Genomic DNA, 11,349 nt, shown 5'->3' on the forward strand with positions numbered 1-11,349 from the left:
CGCGCCGTGCTGTCATGACGAGCATGATCTAGCTCTGCCGCCGAACAGTGCCCTGAAGGCCGCATCCGCATCGGCTCCGACCCTTAATTCGGAGCCAACTGCGCCGATCGAGGATGGGCGGTTGGACTCCACCTCGGGGGCTGCAACCCCAACGGCGATTGAGCCAAGCACCAGCCCCGTACTCTGTGAGACCCGTGACTCCAAGGAGCCGGACTCCTCTCCGGACTCCGAGCCCCCCGCGCCCCTGCCGATCGAATCCGATTGGGCGCCGATCATGGAGTTCACTGCCGCGGACATCTTTCAGGACTCGCCTTTTGGCGATATCCTGAAGTCACTGAAGTCTCTCTCTTTATCAGGAGAGCCCTGGCCGGACTACGGTCAGGAAGGTTGGGGTACGGATGATGAAGAAATTCAAAGCCCACCGATCACCCACTTTGTAGCCACTGTCGACGAAATAACCGACATGCTCGACTTCAACTCCGAAGATATCGACGGTATGGACGCCGATGAAGGAGATGATGAAGAACCAGCACCTACTAGGCCCTGGAAAACCACCTCGTCATATGACATATACATGGTGGACACCCCAAAAGAGGGAGATGGCAATGGAACAACGGAGGATGACCCCTCCAAGAAACAGCCCAAGCGCCGGCTCAGCGGCGCCGCTCAAAATCCCGCCAAAACAAACACGGTGATTCCAGCACGGGAGATAATAATACTCCGGAAAGCGCCGAAGAAAACCCCCTCCAGCAAGATTTAGCACAGGAGGATGGAGAAACCAGCCCTCACGAGAGAGCGGCAGACAGAGAGGTCGAGGACGATAATTATATGCCTCCCTCCGAAGACGAGGCAAGCCTCGACGACGACGAATTCGTCGTGCTAGAGGATCCCATCGAGCAAAAGCGTTTTCAACGCAGGCTTATGGCCACGGCAAGAAGCCTCAAGGAAAAACAGCAACAGCTTAGGGCTGATCAAGATTTGCTAGTCGACAGATGGACTGAAGTCCTTACGGACGAAGAGCATAAACTCGAATGCCCCTCCAAGAGCTACCCAAAGCGTAGGTTGCTACCCCGATTAGAGGAGGAAGCACTTGATGCGGCCGACCGGCCACCTCGTGGTCGCGACAGAGAGGCCTCTCAGCCCTCCACTCAAGCCGCACCCCGTACCAAGGCGCAGGAATATGCGCCGGACTTACGAGACATGTTGGAGGACAAGGCAAGGCAAACAAGATCGATCTACGGATCGCATGGGCACCCCACGGCTCGAGACGGTAACCGTCACACCGGCCACAAATTCGGCGGGGCCGAACACAGTAGACAAGGCTCATTGGAGCTACGTCATGATATAGCCCAATACAGAGGCGCCGCACACCCACTCTGCTTTACAGACGAAATAATGGATCATCAAATCCCCGAGGGTCTCAAACCTATAAACATCGAATCATATGATGGCACAACAGATCCTGCGGTATGGATCGAGGATTATCTCCTTCATATCCACATGGTCAGCGGCGATGATTTCCACACCATCAAATACCTCCCACTCAAGCTTAAAGAACCAGCTCGACATTGGCTTAACAACTTGCCAACAGGATCAATCAGTTGTTGGGAGGACCTGGAAGACGCATTCCTCGAAAATTTCTAGGGCACTTACGTGCGACCCCCAGACGCCGATGACCTAAGTCACGTCATTCAGCAGCCAGAGGAAGTGGCCAGGCAATTCTGGACACGGTTCCTAACAAAGAAAAATCAAATAGTCGACTGTCCGGACGCTGAGGCCCTAGCAGCCTTCAAACACAATATCCGTGATGAGTGGCTGGCCCGGCACCTTGGACAGGAAAAGCCGAAATCTATGGCAGCACTCACGACACTCATGACCCGCTTTTGCGTGGGAGAAGACAGCTGGCTTGCTCGTAGCAACAATATGACCAAGAACCCTGGTAATTCGGACACGAGGGACAGTAGTGGCAGGTCGCGTCGCAACAAGCAGAAGTGCCGCATTAACGGCGACAATGCTGAGGATACGATAGTTAATGCCGGATTCAGAGGCTCTAAATCCGGTCAGCGGAAAAGCCCATTCAAAAGGAATCCTAGGGGTCCGTCCAGTTTGGACCGAATACTCGACCGCTCGTGCCAGATACATGGCACCCCCGAAAAGCCAGCCAATCACACCAACAGGGATTGTTGGGTGTTCAAGCAAGCAGGCAAGATAAACACCGAAAATGAAGACAAGGGGCTGCATAGCGATGACGACGAGGAGCCCCGGCCGCCGAACAACAGTGGACAGAAGGGTTTTCCCCCACAAGTGCGGACGGTGAACATGATATACGCAACCCATGTCCCCAAAAGGGAGCGGAAGCGTGCGTTAAGGGACGTATACGCGGTAGAGCCAGTCGCCCCAAAGTTCAACCCATGGTCCTCCTGCCCGATCACCTTTGATCGAAGGGACCATCCCACTAGCATCCGTCACGGCGGATTCGCTGCATTGGTTCTAGACCCAATTACTGAAGGATTTCATCTCACTAGAGTCCTCATGGACGGCGGCAGCATCCTAAACCTGCTTTACCAGGATATAGTGCGGAAAATGGGCATAGATCCCTCGAGGATTAAGCCCACCAAAACGACCTTTAAAGGCGTAATACCAGGTGTAGAGGCCAATTGTACAGGCTCAGTCACACTTGAAGTGGTCTTCGGATCTCCGGATAATTTCCGAAGCGAGGAGTTAATCTTCGACATAGTCCCATTTCGCAGTGGCTATCACGCACTGCTCGGGCGAGCCGCATTCGCTAAGTTCAACGCAGTACCGCATACCGCATACCTTAAGCTCAAGATGCCAGGCCCTCAAGGAGTAATTACGGTCAATGGAAACACCGAACGCTCCCTCCGAACGGAGGAGCACACGGCGGCCCTTGCAGCGGAAGTTCAAAGCAGCCTCTCCAGGCAGTTCTCCAGTCCGGCCACTAAACGACCGGACACCGTCAAGCGCGCCCGGAGTAACCTACAACAAGACCGCCTGGCACGATCCGAGCAGGCGTAGCAATGCGGCCCCAACCCCAACCCTCGCAAAAAGGCGACGCCAGTACTTCGCGTACATAACTACGATACCATGGGCACAGGGGGAGGGGCACCATCACGGCACAGCCAAAACACGGCTTAAACCGTACCAGGGGCTGCCGATTTTTTAATTTTCTCTTACTTTCAGGACTCCATCCTTCGGAAGGCCTGTTCGGCAGTTCAATTGCCGCACAAACGATGCAAGAACCAGGGAAGCAGACAAGCCACGCCGCATTACGGAACTCCCAGGTGGTCTCTATCACGAGCAGTATACCCGTTCCGCATACTATTCCGCAGCTTGCCCCTGGAACGGACATGTTAACTAGTCCAACCTTCCACTTATCACATTATTTGTATCGTTCTGCTTTGATCGCAGCCCTTTTTAATAAACAATGCATAGCTTTCGTCTATTTTTGCATTACCTTTTTTCTTTATATATGTTCCTTAACGACATGTTGCACCCGTACACGTTGGTACGGCCAAAATACGCCAGGGGCTTTAGTACCCCTCAATATGGTGTGAGAAGTCCGAACACTTTAACAAGTGCGGCACCCCGAACTTATAACATTATATGCATCGGCTCCGAATCATGTCTTGGGTCAATAGTTGGGTTTGCCCGGCTCCTATGTTTTGGTGCCTTACGTTCCGCTATATCGGCTAAGGTAGCACTAGGAGAACCACTGCAATTGTACCCCAGTTGAGCTGGGTCGAGCACCTCAGTGCAGAAAGCTAAAACTGACTGTCATGATGAAGCGAGAGCTGGTCGCTGTTCGAGAGGTTTTTTCGAGTCCCTAAAGACTTATGCCGCTTAGGGCGAGGAGCCGGCTGTGTCCGGCCAAGGCGTGGATAGCGCCCCGAACTCAGTCTTCCGAATACCAGGGGCTTCGCCAAAATTTAAAATATAGAATTCTATGGCTAAGTGAGAGTGTTCATGCATTATAGTCCGATTGCCTTGTTCGTTGGGCTGAGCGCCTCCCTCGAAGGACCCAAACATGGGAAAAAGAGCGCTCAGGTTTATCCCCGAACACCCCAGCACTAGCGGCACGGGGGCAGAAGCCGACGACTTGCCATCTCTCAGAATTGATAAACAGCCGCACAAAAGATAATATTTTAAATTCCAACAGCATTGCTTAGCGCATATAAACAAGTTTTCAGCGCACAGGACAAAATGAGCAAGTCTCACTCAAAAATTACATCCCTAGAACATTCATCCGCCACAAGGCGGGCACCCTTCATAACATCCTTATAGTAATTCTCGGGCTTGCGATGCTCTTTCCCCGACGGTGGCCCGTCCTTCACCAGCTTCTCAGCATCCAGCTTGCCCCAGTGCACCTTAGCACGGGCAAGGGCCCTACGGGCACCTTCAATGCAGACGGAGCGCTTGATGACTTCAAGCCTTGGACAGGCCTCCACCAACCGCCGTACCAGCCCGAAATAGCTCCCAGGCAGGGCCCCTCCAGGTCACAGCCGAACAATGAGGCCCTTCATGGCATGTTCGGCCGCCTTGTGGAGCTCGACCAGTTGCTTCAGCTGGTCGCTCAGGGGCACGGGGTGTCCGGCCTCAGCGTACTAAGACCAGAACACCTTCTCCGTCGAGCTGCCCTCCTCGGCTCAATAGAATGCGGCGGCATCGGATACACTCCGGGGAAGATCTGCGAACGCTCCTGGAGAGCTCCGGATTCGGGTAAGTAACAAGTAACTCACGTTTATGTGTTTGCTTTGCATAAAGAATGCCTTGCCCGCCGCTATCTTCTTCACCTCATCCAACTCCTGGAGGGTCTTCTGGGATTCGGCCTTGGCAGATTTAGCATTTTCAATAGCCACCGCGAGCTCGGACGCTTGCGTCTTCGAGTCAAGCTCTAAACTCTCATGTTTTTCCATGAGAGCCTGGAGCTCTTGCCACACCTTGCCATCCTCGGCCTCATACTTCTCCCGCTCGGTGCGCTCCGAGGCCGCCCTCTTCTCGGCCTCGACCAGCGCTTGCTTAAGGGTCGCCACTTCGGACGTGGCCCCTAAAATAGCCACGATAATCCTATCATTCTTTGCAATTGCACCTTTTTATATATATTTTTACCAAGGTATTTCTTACCTTCATTGTCCTCGAGCTGCTTCTTGGCACGTTCAAGCTCTTGCTCGGACCACTCGAGGTTCTGCTTTAGCGTGTCCACTTCCGCAGTCAGTGCGGCGGACGCAAGCAGGGAAGCCTGCATATGCATATTGACTCATTTTTGTTAGACTCCTGCAAATTCTATTTGATCCTCTATTCGGCTTTTCTTCCCGAACGCCAAATAGAGCATCAGGGGCTACTGTCTATGCGGTAATATTATTTACACATTCTTTACTTACCTCAAAGCCTATTAAAAGGCTAGTACAAGCTTCAGTCAGTCCCCTCTTGGCGGACTGAACCTTCTGGACCACCGCACTCATAATAGCGCGGTGCTCCTCGTCGATGGAGGCACCTTGGAGCGCCTCCAACATATTGTCCGGCGCCTCCGGTTGGACGGGGGCCACCAACACGGCGGACTTGCTCCTCTTGGAAGGAGGTCCCCCGCTGGACTCTGGAACCTCTGAAGGTTCCGAAGCGGTGTCCGGCCTAGAGCCGGACTTGGAGCCCCGAGGGGTTTCATCCCCTTTACTCCTGGAGTCCGGGAGGTCGCCTTGTGGCGCCTCCAGGACCACCTCCTCCTGGCTTGGAACCTGTTGAGACAACACTTCGGTGTCGTCCGTAGGGCGGGGGGAGGAAGCCGTTGGAAGCGAGTTCACATCCGACGAGTCCAGTGAGCCGCTCAACGACGCGTCGAGCCGGTCTTTGGGCGGGCTGCATAAACATATTCGACGTAAGGAAAGCTACGCAATAAACGAATACTATGAATTACTCTGGTATCCGGATACTTACGATTTGGCCAGGGGCTTGGCCCTAGGCGCCCACTCCTCTCTGGCGCCGTCGGCGTCGGTGGAGCAGTCCGGAGGAAGGGTTTTCCCCTTCTTGGACCCTTCGGCCTCCCCAGTTGGGACAACCTTCCTTTTCTTCTCTTCCCCCGCTGGAGGGGGAGGGGTCTCTTCTTCCTCCTCCTCGTCTTCGCGGGAGGAGTGCGTCTTGGATTCGTCGGATTATGAATCCGACACCCCCGGGCGTCGGGCACTCTTTCGAGTCCCCGTGGCCTTCTTCTTGACCTTCTTCTCCGGCACCACATAGGGTGCCGAAACCAGCAGCTTCGCCAAGCGAGCATCCGCTGGGCCTTCGGGCAAAGGAGCCGGACAGTTAATCTGTCCGGAGGTCACCTGCCAATCCTGTCAAAGGTAAAGGGAGTTTAGATCCCCCATGGAGTCAAACTATGAAAAACTGATACCCTGTAAAAGGAAAAAACAGGTTACCGCGAGAGCGTGACGCTGCGCACTGAATCCGTGATCCTCAGTAGCGGATGCGGGAGCCTCGGCGCCCTTGAAAAGCACCTTCCAGGCATCTTCGTACGTCGTGTCGAAGAGCCTGCTCAGAGTTTGGTGCCGCGCCAGGTCGAACTCCCACAGGTTGATAGCCCGTTGTTGGCACGGGAGGATCAAGCGGATGAGCATAACCTGGACTACGTTGACAAGTTTGAGCTTCTTGTCCACCAAGGTTTTGACACATGTTTGGAGTCTGGTTAGCTCTCCTTTTTTACCCCATGACAGGCCCGTCTCTTTCCAGGACGTGAGCCGCGTTGGGGGTCCGGACCGGAACTCGGGGGGTGCGACCCATTCGGCGTCGCGCGGCTCGGTGATGTAAAACCACCCTGATTGCCATCCCTATAGGGTCTCCACAAAGGAGCCCTCGAGCCAGAGTACGTTGGCCATCTTTCCCACCATGGCGCCTCCGCACTCCGCCTGGCTGCCGCACACCACCTTCGGCTTGACGTTGAAAGTCTTGAGCCAGAGCCCGAAATGGGGGCGGATGCGGAGGAAGGCCTCGCACACGACGATAAACGCCGAGATGTTGAGGACGAAGTTCGGGGCCAGATCGTGGAAATCCAGGCCATAGTAGAACATGAGCCCCCGGACAAATGGGTGGAGAGGGAAGCCCAGTCCGCGGAGGAAATGGGTGAGGAACACCACCCTCTCATGGGGCCTAGGGGTGGGGATGAGCTGCCCCTTTTCGGGGAGCCGGTACGCGATGTCGTTAGACAGGTATCCAGCCTTCCTCAACTTTTTGATATGTCCCTCCGTGACGGAGGAGACCATCCACTTGCCTCCCGCTCCGGACATGGCTGGAGAAGGTTGAGGTTGGGTGTGCGGACTTGGGCGCTGGAGCTCGAGTGCGCAAGAATGGATAGGCGAAGGAGGAAGAAGGCGTAGGTGAAAAGGTGGATCTTTATCCCCTTATATGGGTGGACGCAGCTACATGTCCCCACCAGCCTGATAAAACTCGCTTATCTCCAAGTGCCGTAATCGATGGCGCGGTTGGGTTACCCACGCCCGTACTGATGAGAATCCCGGAATAAGGGGACACGATCTCTGCTTTAACAAGACGTGCCAAGGAAACCGCCTCGCATAATGCGCTGAGGGACAGTAAAACGGTTCGAATAAAAGCTTGGCCGTGGTGTGATGTCACACTACGGAATACGTCAGCAGATTAGATTTGTGTAAATATTATTTTGTCTATGGCAATATGTGGAAACTTATTTTTCAGAGCCAGACACTATCTTTGTGTTCAAAATCTTCTATGAAGTACTTGGAGGAGGAACCCGCCTTGCAATGCCGAAGACAATATGCGCACCGGACTCGTCGTCATTAAAGCCTGGTTCAGGGGCTACTGAGGGAGTCCTGGATTAGGGGGTGTCCGGATGGCCGGACTATACCTTCAGCCGGACTCCTGGACAATGAAGATACAAGATTGAAGACTCCGTCCCGCGTCCGGAAGGGACTTTCCTTGGCGTGGAAGGCAAGCTTGGAGATACGGATATGAAGATCTCCTACCATTGTAACCGACTCTATGTAACCCTAACCCTATCCGGTGTCTATATAAACCGGAGGGTTTTAGTCCGTAGGACAACATACACATCAACAATCATACCATAGGCTAGCTTCTAGGGTTTAGCCTCCTCGATCTTGTGGTAGATCTACTCTTGTACTAACCATATCATCAATATTAATCAAGCAGGACGTAGGGTTTACCTCCATCGAGAGGGCCCGAACCTGGGTAAAACTTCGTGTCCCCTGTCTCCTGTTACCATCCGGCCTAGACACACAGTTCGGTGCCCCCTACCCGAGATCCGCCGGTTTTGACACCGACAAGGCCCATTACTTCTTCCTCATATTCTCGTAACTCCCCGGTACCCCTGAAAATACCCGAATCACTCGGAACCTTTCCGATGTCCGAATATAGTCATCCAATATATCGATCTTTACGTCCATTTCGAGACGCCTCGTCATGTCCCTGATCTCATCCGGGACTCCGAACTACCTTCGATACATCAAATCACATAAACTCATAATACAATCGTCACCGAAACTTTAAGCGTGCGGACCCTACGGGTTCGAGAACTATGTAGACATGACCAAGACATGTCTCCGGTCAATAACCAATAGCAGAACCTGGATGCTCATATTGGCTCCCACATATTCTACGAAGATCTTTATCGGTCAGACCGCATAACAACATACGTTGTTCCCTTTGTCATCGGTATGTTACTTGCCCGAGATTCGATCGTCGGTATCTCAATACCTAGTTCAATCTTGTTACCGGCAAGTCTCTTTACTCGTTTCGTAATACATCATCCCGCAACTAACTTATTAGTTGCAATGCTTGCAAGGCTTAAGTGATGTGTATTATCGAGAGGGCCCAGAGATACCTCTCCGACAATCGGAGTGACAAATCCTAATCTCGAAATACGCCAACCCAACAAGTAACTTCGGAGACACCTGTAGAGCACCTTTATAATCACCCAGTTACGTTGTGACGTTTGGTAGCACACAAAGTATACCTCCAGTAAACGGGAGTTGCATAATCTCATAGTCATAGGAACATGTATAAGTCATGAATAAAGCAATAGCAACAAACTAAACGATCAAGTGCTAAGCTAACGGAATGGGTCAAGTCAATCACATCATTCCCCTAATGATGTGATCCCGTTAATCAAATGACAACTCATGTCTATGGTTAGGAAACATAACCATCTTTGATCAACAAGCTAGTCAAGTAGAGGCATGCTAGTGACACTCTGTTTGTCTATGTATTCACACATGTATTATGTTTCCGGTTAATACAATTCTAACATGAATAATAAACATTTATCATGATATAAGGAAATAAATAATAAATTTATTATTGCCTCTAGGGCATATTTCCTTCAGAGATGACAAGTCTTTTCTTACGATTTCTCTCTCCTCCACCTTATCATTTTATCCTACGTGGCATGCCTAAGATAGAATCATTGTACATGCCCTAAGGACATGTACAATGGTTGATAAGATAGTCTTATTTTAGGTCTTGCATGTAATTTGGAGATGACAAAAAAACATGTCTACAATGGGTCATCTCTTAGCCTTATCTCCAATAACTAGCTATTCCTAAAAACGTGAAGAGACATATTGTGCTAAGAGATCATCTCTTGTCTTCTTTTAAATATGATAAAACAAGCATTTTCTTATGATTTCTTTCTCCTCCACCTTCTCATTTATCTTACATGGCATTTCTAAGATAGAACCATTGTACATGCCCTAAATCCTCACGCCGGTCAACTAGACCTATATTTACATGTGTTTATTTTGGAAAAGTATTGGTTTATAGGCCCGCACGTGAAAGACTCAATCGAAAAGAAAAAAGTGTCCGAGCAAAAAAAAGTAAGAGCATCTTCAACAGCCGCGCAGCGCGCGGTGTGCTAAAAAAGTGTTTGCAGCGCGCTATTCGTGAGTTTTTGCGCGGTGAGGAGCGCTTGCTCTAGCGGCCACTGCAAAGTTTAGCGTGCGTGAGCCGCTCCAGGAGCCGCTGCAAAAAAACTGCACGTGCGCTCTCGCACGAACAACATATGCACTCAAAACACAACCAAGAAGATCAATCACAAACAAAATAAATCAACAATAAATAGTTCATTTTATTATTACAACTCAAACAAATAGTTCATATTGCAATAGAACAAATAGGTTAACAATACAACATCAAACATACAAATCATGATGCTTTTTGTCGGCCATTCCATGCCCAGCACTCCTCGATGAGATCCTTCTGAAGATCGTCATGTGTTTCGACACGTCGAATGGCATGATAGGAGGCAACAAAACAGGCCACCCTCGCAGCCCTCCGCCCCACTCGCACGGGATGTCCCAAGAGCTCATACTGAGAGTAGTCTAAATCGTGACCACACTCATTCTCGATGATCATGTTGTGCATAAGCACACAAGCGTGCATGATGTACCAAAGCATTTTTTGATCCCAAAATCTAGCTGATCCTCTCACAATGGCAAATTGGGCTTGCAAAATCCCAGAAGTTCTCTCCACATCTTTCCTAGCTGCCGCCTGAGCATTGTGAAAATGAAGATTTTTCTTACCTTTCGGTTTTTTCAACGGCTTCACAAATATTTGCCACTTTGGGTAGATGCCATCCGCAAGATAGTAGCCATAGTTGTTTGTATGACCATTTGCTACAAACTGCATCAGTGACAGTTCACCATTTGCAATTTTATTCATCAGTGATGACCGATTAACAACGTTGATGTCATTCAGAGACCCAAGCAGTCCAAAAAAAATGCCTGGGTACTCCCCCGCCTGACACACACACTTTGTCTCCGGTTTACGGAAGAAAGTGCGTCTGAATCGGCCCTGCTGACCGATACATGACCGCGTTGGATGGTAGAACACGTCCGAATCGTTAGATTTGGACTTTTGCGGGCGGTTGAAGGGTGGGCTTTGGGATTCCATAAGAGTTGGCTCAAGTTTGTACAAGCATAGGCGAAGTATTTTGTAATACAACTTATCTGTCTGCGGGGCCTCGTTAGTGTACTAGTACCGACTTTTCAAACTGGGAGAAAATTACACGTTTTGTCCCTGAACTCTCTGGGGCACTACGATTTGGCCCCGCAAGTCGAGAAACACTACAATTGGATCCATATACATGCGAATACATAATACTTTATGTGGCGCTGGCCTCCTCATCAGCCTCCTACCGCAACTTGGCATTTAAGGCCTCCCCCTCCCTCCTTCAAAGTCCACGCGCACTCCATTCACGGTTCTCCAAAGTCAACAAGAATGAGTAGTGAGAGGTAGAGGCCACCATCTCCAAAGTCAACAAGAGTGAATACTGAGACATAGGAGCGATTCATTGTT

This window comes from Triticum dicoccoides, chromosome 6A (assembly GCF_002162155.2).
Source record: "Triticum dicoccoides isolate Atlit2015 ecotype Zavitan chromosome 6A, WEW_v2.0, whole genome shotgun sequence".
NCBI classification, from domain to species: domain Eukaryota; kingdom Viridiplantae; phylum Streptophyta; class Magnoliopsida; order Poales; family Poaceae; genus Triticum; species Triticum dicoccoides.